A 12,704-nucleotide genomic window follows, 5' to 3' on the forward strand; every position below is an offset into this window, starting at 1 on the left:
ATTTTGTTTGATTAGAATTGAGAACAAGCGGGCGGCCGGGTAGTGCAGCGGACTAAGCGTCTGCCTACCACCACAGATACAGTGGGATCGAATCCAGCTGTGGTGCATCCGGGTTGGCCGACCGTCCATACTAACACAATTGGCGGTGTTAGCGGGTGGGAAACTCGGCGAGGGTGGGTCCTGGTCGTTGTAATAAGCGACTCCTACAGTTCGGTCGGGGCGCCTGCACAGCAAGGGAAGGATCTAGGAGAGGTAGTGTGACCTTCCACACGTTACACTCTCCCAGTGAGAGTCCGCGCTGCCAGGTGAAAAGAAGTGGTGGGCTGGGTACACATGTGTCGGAGCGGAGGAAGCATGTGATAGTCTCCGCCAAGGGGCGGATTTAGGATTGTAGGAGATCCAGGGCTTAGCCCAGATAGGTGCCAGTTTTTTTTTTCTTTTTTTTTTTGGCAGGCAAGGGGTGTTTTTTTTATTTAATGAACCTGTACGTGCAATTTCCTGCAATATAGAGCCTTCAATCTTGACCAATAAAGCTGCTCTTTTCACTATAAAACTCAGTTAACCATAACATAGTTATGGTTAGATTTATATATTGGGGGGGGATATATCATATTTTTCATATGATCAAAAAGTGGTGGAGCAAGAGCATACCTTTGCTCCCCCAAGTTCAATAGTGGGAGAGCAGAGATGCTCCGAATGCTCTTATGGCCAGGCGTCTATGATTCACTGATACAAAGTAAAATAGTGCAGTGCAATAAAATAGTTAGTAAAATAGAATAAAATAATGCAATAGTGCATTGCAATAAAATAGTTATCATCATATTTTTTCAGGAGGCCGGTAAGGAGTGCATTACAGTAGTTGAGTTGGCTTGAGATAAAGGCATGGATCTGGTTTTCAGCGTCCTTTTGATTTATAAATGGCGTATTTTAGCTATGTTTCTAAGGTGGAAGAATTAAGTTTTTGTCAACTTGTTGATTGTGATTTAAAGCTTAGGTCTGAGTCTACCATAACACCAAGACTTAACTCACTCAAATACAGTTAGCAGCTGGATAGACCACAGATGGAAATTAGCTTCTGCTAAATCTGGTGCAAACATATTTTCATGTAACAATGATGATTTTTTTTTTTTTTTTTTTTTTTAAATAGATTCAGGGCTTTTCAGAAAACATTCAGGGCTTGAGCCCAAGTAGCCACCCCCTAGCCTCGCCCCTGGTTCTCCGCCCTCCCAGACCGACGGTAGGGGGTAGAGTGCGCAACGACCAGGAAGGGGATTGGGAATTGGCATAACGACTAACATTGGGAGGGGAGAAAAATGGAAAAAGAATGGGGAAAAAGATAATAAAAAAAAAGGATTGAGAACAAGCTTACAGTAAGTAGGGCATATTGCAAAGCAATAAAAGAGAGCTGCAAGTTTTCAATAACTAATTGTGCAGAATCCGCCATACAATAGATAACCATGTCATCAGCATGTAAATGGGCTTGACAGGATCCATTTAAAGATGATAAAATATTGTTTATGCACATTTACATTTACATTTAGTCATTTAGCTGACACTTTGTACGACAAGTCATCAGGAAGGGTACAACTATATCAGCTGAGTAACAATGTTCATCAAAAGTGTTGAGTGCATGACAGTAAGGTTTAATTAATTGAATTAATAATTTTTTTCAGATTTTGATTGAAGAAGTGTGTCTTTAGTCGATGGCAAAAGATTGGTCGGGTTTCGGCTGTCCTCACTGGGGTGGGAGATTCGATCCACCATTGTGGGGCAAGGACCGAGAATAGGCGGCTTCTCCTTGATGACTCTCCCGGAGCTCGGATAGGAGTGGGTCTAAGACGACCAGAAGATGCAGAGCGTAGGGGTCTTGAGGGTGTGTAGTTAGAGACCATTGACTGGAGGTAGGCGGGAGCCGGTCCCTTTGCAATGGGGAGCCAGTGCAGGTCTCTAAGAAGTGGGGTGACATGGGCTGACTTCGGTAGGTTTGAGATCAGGCGGGCCGCTGCGTTCTGAATGAGTTGAAGAGGCTTGGTGGCAGTGGTCGGAAGGCCAGCGAGCAGTGCATTGCAGTAGTTGGACGAGGAGTTGGGTGGCTTCTTTTGTCAGGAAGGGGCGGATCCTTCTGACGTTGCTTATTCATTCATTCACCTACATTCATGTTAACTACTGAGTTAATCTTCTTGTTGTGAAGGGCCAGATTAAACCGAATATATATATTTATTTATATATATATATTTAATTGTATTTGTATATTCTCTAATATTCCCTGATATCCCTTGTATATTCCTTGTACAATATGCATTGAATATCCATTCTAGCCTACTGAACATCCCATAATAGTCTCCATTCTACTATTGGTCGAGACCTTGGTGCCAGGCTGCCATACCCCTCAGACCCAGTTCAAACGTACCGCTCAACATGTACGAACAAGTCCTAGTTCCGCGTAGGAATCTGGCTACCGCACCACTAATGGGACTATTTGTTCATAGTGCGTATATATACTGCGCTACTAAAGTAGGACTTCCTTTTCAGTCCAGTTTCTTACCCTCCAATAGAGTCACAGACGTAAAGCCTCCCCGCGACGCCACGTGTGGGAGTAAGGCCAAGTTCGGCTTACCATCGGTATTGAGACATCGTGTATATTAATATTTGAATAGTCATATTTGGCACTATATCGTCGAGTTGGACGTAGTCTATTAAGCTAATAATAGTCTGTTAATATATAGTGCTTCGTGCGGTGAGAATACTACCGTAGTCAGCACCCCATCGTTTCGGGCCAAGAACTGGCTGCTTATCCAGGGTGGTTGACCCCACGTGAAGCTGCACCCGAGGAGCCCCAGAGCCGACGAGCGAGTGGACCTGTATACCGGATTATTCTACCGACGACAGCCCGCCTTCCCCGGCACGGATTATGCTTTGTATACGTTGATTATTCCATGGATAAAGACCCCCGACACTGCCGTGTGTTGGAACCCCCCCCCCTGGAGAGGACGCAAGGTGAGGAGACGCTCTGCAAGACGAGGTCGCTTCACGTCTCTCCTCCGTGGACCGGAGGACGCCGGCCCACAAAGAGTCCACCTGCTTTCATCTGTGGTCCAAGGATCGCCGGCGCATTGAACGGCACTACAGTGGGTTCACCTGGGATACCCTTGGCCGGATGAGGCAGCCGGATTCTACCCCCCCCCCCTTCCTACTCCTGTCGGCTTACAAGCGACCGGATTAACCCCCCCTAGTGTATCCAGTCTATAATCATTAAAGTATCATTGCTGTTATTCCTTAAACTATTCCAGGTCGTATATGTACCACCTGCGCCTTCAGAGATTGGACATTCTCTATTGATATACCGACGAATACTCTTGCCATAAAAGTGCATACTAATTCCCATTCATAAATGTGATTGATTTGATTAAGTGCTTGCTCTACACACCATCGCTGTGTAGAAATAAAGACCTATTTCTAATTCGTACATTTGTGTTGGATCCGTTTCATCTACGTGACAGTGTTCATCATAATATATTTATGCCGAGTACTGGGTGGCCGAATATTAAGTACAAAGGTAGTGGTAGTAAGTATCATATCTAGTAATACAGTCAGGGAATTGTACCCCTCAGTTACAATTGGTCCTTCGAGCTGGAGGGTAATTAGTGTAATATTAATATAGTGTTATTAATATTGAAATGGCCTATGATGAACACTCCACGAAACGATCCTCCTAACCAACGCCCGCAGCGCGAACGACGGCTCCCTCAGTACTTAGAGGCTTACGCTGTCAGTCAACAACCTAGTCTTCTACTAACAGTAAACGCGGTAAAACTAGAAAGTAAAAGTATGTCTAACCCCAACGCCCAGACTACCCCGACCATAGAGGCCCCTACGGGTTCTAATGTAACTGACCAAGTTCACGGTGGGGACCAGTGGGAACCAGACATGACTTCACACCCCGCCAGTACTGAAGAAGTAGTCCCCGATGAGTCCCGGGAGGAATACAACGCTACCGAGACAGAACTCGGCACGGAAGAAGACGGGGAGAGCACCGTGGAGATAGAGCTCCAAGGCTCCGCAAGGAGTACCCCGAGGGAAGGCTCCCCTATACAACCGCCTTCCCCCAGCGAGGCAGAGAGGACCCTACAGCAGGCCTTCCTCATCAGCCTGAACGCCGCTGCTGAACGCGACCGACTGCAGATCCAGCAGCGGAGCGAAGAAGAGCATATACGTCTAGAAATAAGACGCATTCAGAGGGAAGAGAATGTGGCCCGAGACCGAGCAGACAGCCAGCGAGAAGCTGCTGGTGCTCTACGGGACGCAGAGCGCGACAGACAGCAAGCGCAACTAATAGAACAGCTGATCAGACGGACAACACCCTCTCCCTCCGCCAGAGGCTCCAGGAACTCGTCTAGACACACCTCCAGGGCGGCATCCCCTAGCCTAGTAAACAACCCTGAACTTGACCAACAGACGAGGTCTATACCCCCCACAGACCACCTCCCCCCACCGGTCCAAGCGAGACCTAGCAACCGGGAAGGAGCAGCATATCCTGTGGAGAGGCTAAACCAGAGACTACAAGCGCTGGATGACCTAACTGAAGACGAAGAGGAAGAGGAGGAGAACCACGCCCGACGACAGCACAGTACTCTACCGGACCAGGAGGTCCGGTACAGCCCAGGCTATACTCCCGCGGAGCTGCGCTACAGACCCCCGACTCTATACACGGGTGAGCACGACGCACGACCCGCACCGAGGAACAGCACCTGGACAAGCGGGCCATGGTACACTGCCGGTACCAGCCCATACCAAGGAGCGGGAGGAGACTCGCCTAGGAGGCCTCTCCCCCAACGCTCGCCGATGTATCCACAGTCAGCGTCATACATTGGCACGCCTATGGTACCCGACTTCACCCAAGAGAACCGGGCCCAGTATACAGAACTCCGCATGTGTCTGGAGACCATGTTGGTGGATGTATTGGATGAACGCCATAAATACGCCATCCTACTGAAGCACTTAAAGGTACCCCGCGCACATAATATAGCGCTCGCCTACGCGACTTCCATCACCCCATACACAGCAGCGCTGGTAGCATTGGACCAGAGGTATGGGCGCATATGGGATTACGTGATCCAGGAGATCCGACACATCGACCGCTTACCCCCAGCAATAGACAATCGAGCACTGGACGACCTGTCCATCAGAGTGCAGTCCCTGGTAGGGATGTTGGGAGCGCAGAGAGAGAAGGGGAGGCATGAACTTTACGCCAACTCAAATGTGGAAAGGATCTTGGAGAAGCTGCCGCCCGCTCGACAGGAGCGTTTTAGGCGGCAGAGGGACCACCGAGACCCGAATGGCCCCGAACCGAACCTCCTCGATCTAGCAGACTTCCTGGCGAGAGAAGTCAGCAGCCTACGGCTAGATACATTCGGACGGAGCACCCCTGGCTCCAGAGAAGGAACCAGACGACTAAATGATGGAAGAAGATCGGTGACTGTGATGCACCAATCGGAGTCAGTACCGAGCAGCAGGAGCCACAGTACCCCCTCCAGAACGGAGAAGTGGAAGATAGTGTGCCCCTACTGTGAGAAAGAACACTGGCTAGCGCAATGTGACTCCTTCCCCAAGCTGAACGCGGAGGAAGCAAGTCAATGGATAAAGTCCAACAAGCGCTGTTTTCGCTGTGCGTGCTCACACATGGCAGCCGAATGCCGCTTAAAGAAAAGGTGCACCAAGTGCGATGGAGCCCATCTGGACATACTTCACGACAGTAACAGACGGCGCCCTTCACCCGCACCATCCAGCAGCAAAGCGAGCGTCATGTACATCGATCCCGCCAGCAGCAGTGGAGCCCGAGTACTCCTAAAAGTAGTGCGTGTGACACTAAGCTACCAGAATAAAGTCCTGGACACTTACGCCGTCCTCGATGACGGGTCAGAGAAGACCCTGCTGCTCGCCTCCGCTGCGGCCCAGCTAGGGCTGCGGGGAAGCGAAACCCAAATGACAATTCGGACAATAAGACGAGATTTGAAGACGATAAAGGGCGAGAATGTCTCATTCTCTATCGCAGCAAGCGGCCAGCCTGAGCGACGGTACCAGATTACAGACGCTTTCACCAGCCAAGAAATAGGACTGTCGCGGTACACATACCCCGTCGCCAAGCTGATGGAGAAATATGCACATCTGCGCAAGTTACCGATCCCGCTCATAGACAATGCTATGCCGACCCTGTTGATAGGCTCCGACCATGCAGACCTCATTGTCCCGATAGACCGGGTTCATACCGGACCCCGAGGCTGTCCTGCAGCAGTCGAGACCCGTTTGGGATGGACTCTCCAAGGCCCGCTCGCCAAATCTCTCAACCGAAGTACAGCCACTAGATGTCTCCACTCCCGAGTCAAAGAGGGAGAAACCGCACTCCTGCAACACGTAGAGCGGCTATGGACCTTGGAACAAATGCCCTTTAAGAACGGAAAGAAAGACATTCGCTCTAAAGATGACATTTACGCCATTCACCTCCTCGAGACAGGGACCAAGAGAGTCCCGGTCAACGGCGTGTTGAGATACGCCACGCCACTCCTGCGGCGAGAAGGAATGCCTACTTTCCACGCCAAGACAGACGCCACAGAACGGTACCTGCTGAACACGGAGCGGCGCTTAGCCAAGAACCCCGCCCAAGAGAGTGTATACCGCGCTGAGATTGAGAAGCTCATCACAGCGGGACACGTCACAAAGATGGATATTAAAGAGGCTGACCAGACCACTGAATCGTGGTACGTGCCTCACCACAAGGTCCATCACAACGGTAAAGACCGCATAGTATTTAACTGCAGCTACCAGATCGGATCCCAAAATCTGAATAAAGAGTTACTGCCCGGTCCCACACTCGGCCCCTCCCTACTCGGCGTTCTACTCCGCTTCCGCCAGGAAAGGGTGGCCATCAGCGGGGACATTAAAGGAATGTTCCTGCAGGTGAGATTAGTAGAGGAGGACAAGCCCCTGTTACGGTTCCTATGGAGAGAGAAGCCAGGAGATGAGCACCCAGCCATCTACCAATGGGAAGTCCTCCCCTTCGGAACGACGTGCAGCCCCTGCTGTGCTACATTTGCACTACAGAAACATGTAGCAGAGGACCCAGCAGCGGACGAAGAGGTCCGACACAGCGTAAAGAACAGCTTCTACGTAGACAACTGTCTACAAAGCCTTTCAACCCAGGAAGAAGCCGAGGCTCTCCTGATTAAACTCCGCGCCTCATTGATCAAAGGCGGCTTTGATCTCAGGCAGTGGGCCAGCAGCGATCCGCAAGTACTGCGCAGCCTCTCCTCCGAGGACAAGGCAGCCAGCAGCGAGACCTGGATGGCTACAATCCCGGGAGAAGCCCAGGAGATGACCCTGGGATTGGTGTGGCGATTCAAAACAGATTCGCTTCACTACAGACACAAGCCCCTGACTACGGAGCAGGGAAGGCCGGCGGCGGCGCCGCCCACCAGACGGAGTGTGTACACAACACTCGCCCGACAATATGACCCGCTAGGATGTATTCTACCGTACACCACCAGGGCAAAAATGATTGTACGAGCATTGTGGGACAAGGACCAGGGCTGGGACGACCCCATTCCCGCACACCTTGCATCCACCTGGAGAGAGTGGGAGATGGAGCTCCACTCACTCCCAGGCGTTAATATGCGCCGAAGCTACTTCCCACCCACGGTGAGGCCAGAGACATGTAAAATGGACTTACACGTCTTCAGTGACGCCTCAGAGGTCGCATACGGATCAGTAGCCTACTTGCGGGCCCAAGAAAAGGGGGGAGAGATCTACACAGCATTTGTCCTCGCCCGCTCGAGAATAGCCCCACGCAAGCAACAATCTATCCCACGTCTAGAGCTCTGCGCAGCCCTAGCCGGAGCGCACCTAGCCACGCTCATCCAACGTGAGCTCACCATACCGGTGTCTAGAACAATCCTGTGGTCAGATTCCACGACAGTACTCGCCTGGATCAAATCGGACTCATGCAAGTACAAAGTCTTCGTGGGAGTCAGAGTCACCGAGATTCAAGACTTAACCGAAGAGTTAACCGGAGAAACAGAGTGGCGCTACGTTGATACAAAACAGAACCCAGCTGACGTCATCACCCGGGGGATGCCCCTGGATGACCTCACCCGTCACAATGCTTACAGTGACGGCCCCGCATTCCTAAGACTCCCGGAAGGACAGTGGCCCATGCCTATCCCGAGGGAAGCAAGTCCAGAGGAGGTGGAAAATAAGAAGTCTGTGTTCTGTGGATTGAGCACCGTAGCCTCCACCGACCCTAACATAGACGATTGCACGTCCATAGAGAGTGCACAACAAAGGACATTCCTGCGGCACCACCCGGAGTGTAAGTCCCCCGCTGAAATGTCAGCAGCTAACTACGAGGAAGCAGAATTGCTTCTACTGCAGCGAGCCCAGAGAGACTCGTTCCCCGATGAATTGGCCTGTCTACAGGGAGGAAAGCCCGTCCCATCCGACAGCAGATTAATTCATCTGGCCCCCGAGAGCGACGCTCATACCCTCATCAGAGTGGGTGGTCGCCTACGCAGAGCCCCCAATCTACCGGATGACATTAAATACCCGATCGTATTGAACAGCCGACACAAGGTCACAGAGCTGATTATAAAGAAATACGATGAGGATGTACATCACGCAGGAGCAGAAAGAGTCTTCGCGGAAATCAGACGTCGTTACTGGATCCTACAAGGAAGAGAGGCGGTACGACGCTTCCAGCGAACATGTCTAGACTGCCGCAAGTGGCGCGCGCAGCCCAGCATACCAAGGATGGCTGACCTTCCTCCATGTCGCCTCCGAATCGGTGACAAGCCATTCCACTCAACGGGTATGGACTGCTTTGGCCCGCTGCACATAAAGAAAGGAAGAGGAACCGAGAAGCGGTGGGGTATTGTATTCAAATGCATGACCACCAGAGCGATACACATCGAGCTTCTCCCGACCATGAGCACAGACTCATTCCTTATGGCCTTCCATAGATTCACATCACGGAAAGGAAGACCGTCTACCCTATTGTCCGATCATGGGACAAACTTCAAAGGCGGCGAAAGAGAGCTGAGAGAGAGCTTCCAAGCTATGGGCCCAGAACTTAAGACCCACCTCGCTCCAGCACAGGTCGATTTCCAATTCAACCCCCCAAACGCACCCCACTTCGGTGGCACTTGGGAACGAGAAGTGCGCTCCATAAAGACAGCCCTGTACGCAGTACTTGGGGCCCAGACTGTGGCGGAAGAAGTCCTAATGACAGTCCTCACGGAGATTGAGGGAGTACTTAACTCGAAGCCCCTCGGATATGTCTCCAGTGATGTGGCGGATATCGACCCAGTTACCCCCAACACACTCCTGATGGGGCGGCTAGATCCTGCATTACCCCAGACAATGTACCGGCCTGAAGAAGCGAACGGCCGACGAATGTGGAGGTACAGCCAAGTATTAGCCGACAAGTTTTGGAGCAGTTTCCTACTGCACTACCTACCGTCTCTACAGACCCGCCAGAAGTGGGTAAAGGAGAGAGACAATTTGACAGAAGGAACAGTCGTCATGATTATTGATCAATCACTGCCCAGAGCTATGTGGCCGGTCGGCCGCGTAAGCAAAGTGATCACCGGTGCCGACGGCAAGGTCCGAGCAGCTGAAGTGCTCGTCCAGGGTCGCACTTACACCCGTCCCGTGGCGAGGCTCATAGAACTGCCCCGACTCCCAGACACAATCGATGATGACCATGACCCTATAACCCTATGACTTTGTGAAGTTGACTGACCCCTACAGCAAACCCTTATGTGTAAATAGACAACGCGATTAATCTGTCTCTGTTTAACTGATTAGGTCTGGGACCAATCAGGGGGTGGCTGTTGTGAAGGGCCAGATTAAACCGAATATATATATGTATTTATATATATATATTTAATTGTATTTGTATATTCTCTAATATTCCCTGATATCCCTTGTATATTCCTTGTACAATATGCATTGAATATCCATTCTAGCCTACTGAACATCCCATAATAGTCTCCATTCTACTATTGGTCGAGACCTTGGTGCCAGGCTGCCATACCCCTCAGACCCAGTTCAAACGTACCGCTCAACATGTACGAACAAGTCCTAGTTCCGCGTAGGAATCTGGCTACCGCACCACTAATGGGACTATTTGTTCATAGTGCGTATATATACTGCGCTACTAAAGTAGGACTTCCTTTTCAGTCCAGTTTCTTACCCTCCAATAGAGTCACAGACGTAAAGCCTCCCCGCGACGCCACGTGTGGGAGTAAGGCCAAGTTCGGCTTACCATCGGTATTGAGACATCGTATATATTAATATTTGAATAGTCATATTTGGCACTATATCGTCGAGTTGGACGTAGTCTATTAAGCTAATAATAGTCTGTTAATATATAGTGCTTCGTGCGGTGAGAATACTACCGTAGTCAGCACCCCATCGTTTCGGGCAGAGAACTGGCTGCTTATCCAGGGTGGTTGACCCCACGTGAAGCTGCACCCGAGGAGCCCCAGAGCCGACGAGCGAGTGGACCTGTATACCGGATTATTCTACCGACGACAGCCCGCCTTCCCCGGCACGGATTATGCTTTGTATACGTTGATTATTCCATGGATAAAGACCCCCGACACTGCCGTGTGTTGGAACCCCCCCCCCTGGAGAGGACGCAAGGTGAGGAGACGCTCTGCAAGACGAGGTCGCTTCACGTCTCTCCTCCGTGGACCGGAGGACGCCGGCCCACAAAGAGTCCACCTGCTTTCATCTGTGGTCCAAGGATCGCCGGCGCATTGAACGGCACTACAGTGGGTTCACCTGGGATACCCTTGGCCGGATGAGGCAGCCGGATTCTACCCCCCCCCCCCTTCCTACTCCTGTCGGCTTACAAGCGACCGGATTAACCCCCCCTAGTGTATCCAGTCTATAATCATTAAAGTATCATTGCTGTTATTCCTTAAACTATTCCAGGTCGTATATGTACCACCTGCGCCTTCAGAGATTGGACATTCTCTATTGATATACCGACGAATACTCTTGCCATAAAAGTGCATACTAATTCCCATTCATAAATGTGATTGATTTGATTAAGTGCTTGCTCTACACACCATCGCTGTGTAGAAATAAAGACCTATTTCTAATTCGTACATTTGTGTTGGATCCGTTTCATCTACGTGACAGTGTTCATCATAATATATTTATGCCGAGTACTGGGTGGCCGAATATTAAGTACAAAGGTAGTGGTAGTAAGTATCATATCTAGTAATACAGTCAGGGAATTGTACCCCTCAGTTACACTTCTATTCATTCATGTTAACTACTGAGTTAGTCTGCTATTCATTCATGTTAACTACTGAGTTAGTCTTCTATTCATTCATGTTAACTACTGAGTTAGTCTTCTATTCATTCATGTTAACTACTGAGTTAGTCTTCTATTCATTCATGCTAACTACTGAGTTATATAGCGTACTTGCATCGCGTCCCGCTCTTAAGCCATACCGAGATATACCTCATCTCATGTACCTATTGTACTCCATCAACGAAAAAAACAAATACACCCACCACCTGCCAGGCCCCGCCCCTTTAGTGGCGTGCTACAAAGTACTGGGCATGGCCACCACTCACTCTTCCTCTATTTTAGTTTCCATCATAGCGGATGCAAGTCGCCCTATGTAACTAGCTGTTCGAAAAGTTTAGATAATATTGTGTGCTTACGGAGATTTGCTTACCCCTGGAATCTTCGGGGTATGTTCCAATGACAAGTCGGGTCTATTCTGATGTTCCCTCGTCTTGTGGCAGCAGATCGAGGAACAGCATGCGAGGTTGGCTATCGAGCCGGCTCGCACACAGGTGAGCCCTGTGTCATCAGGCATTGATGCTGGTGTTAGTAATGCTGGTGTGTTTTGTTACACAACTAAGTTGTGTGTCGGCGCCAGGGGCGGGTGTGCCGTGGCTAGGTAGCCTAGCCAGGTAGCATTGGTCTTGTGCCTCGGCAGGGTTTGAACGGTGTCCCACCCGGTAGCCGATGCTTGAGAGCGAATTGGCTCGGCGGGTGGCAGTAGAGCTATACTGCTGCAGGACGGAATGTAGCGGCGGCCAGTGTTGTGGCTCAGCTGACTGTTTTCTGTCCACATTAGCGTCGAACGCTATGCTATAGTGGGGCTACTGTTTTGTTCCGTCTCTCTGCTACGGGAATGTCTGTCTATGCTACAGTTTTTCCCTCCTCCATTTATGCTGACGGTCAATCGGTGTCTACTGGGGGAGTAGTGCGGGGGGGGCTTTGTTTACCTTCATGGGTAAATGGGCTGAGGTCTAGGGCTGGTGTGCTGTTGTGAATATTATGAATGAATGCAGGACTGGTTCTCTCTGGTCCGCCTCCCCTTAACGTTGTGTACATGGGCTTGCCCATTCTACAGTATGTTCGTGGTGTTAGTTCATTTATTCATTAACCCCTTCATGGTGCACACCACAGTGGAGGTTGCTGTTTGGTGCTCCGTGTTAGCATCAGTCCTTTTCTTTTGACATGTTGAAACAGTGCCCCGCCCGGCCGACGCCATGAGGTGCGTCGGCCCGGCGAGTGGCTGGTGGGCTGCTAAAGCCTGTACCGCCATGGTATGGAATTGGCAGCGATTAGTAACTGTGTTCGAATTGCTGTTTTTTCTATCAAAAAAGGGTGTCTGGTGGCG

This window comes from Notolepis coatsorum, assembly GCF_963971535.1.
Source record: "Notolepis coatsorum genome assembly, chromosome: 8".
Classification (NCBI taxonomy): domain Eukaryota; kingdom Metazoa; phylum Chordata; class Actinopteri; order Aulopiformes; family Paralepididae; genus Notolepis; species Notolepis coatsorum.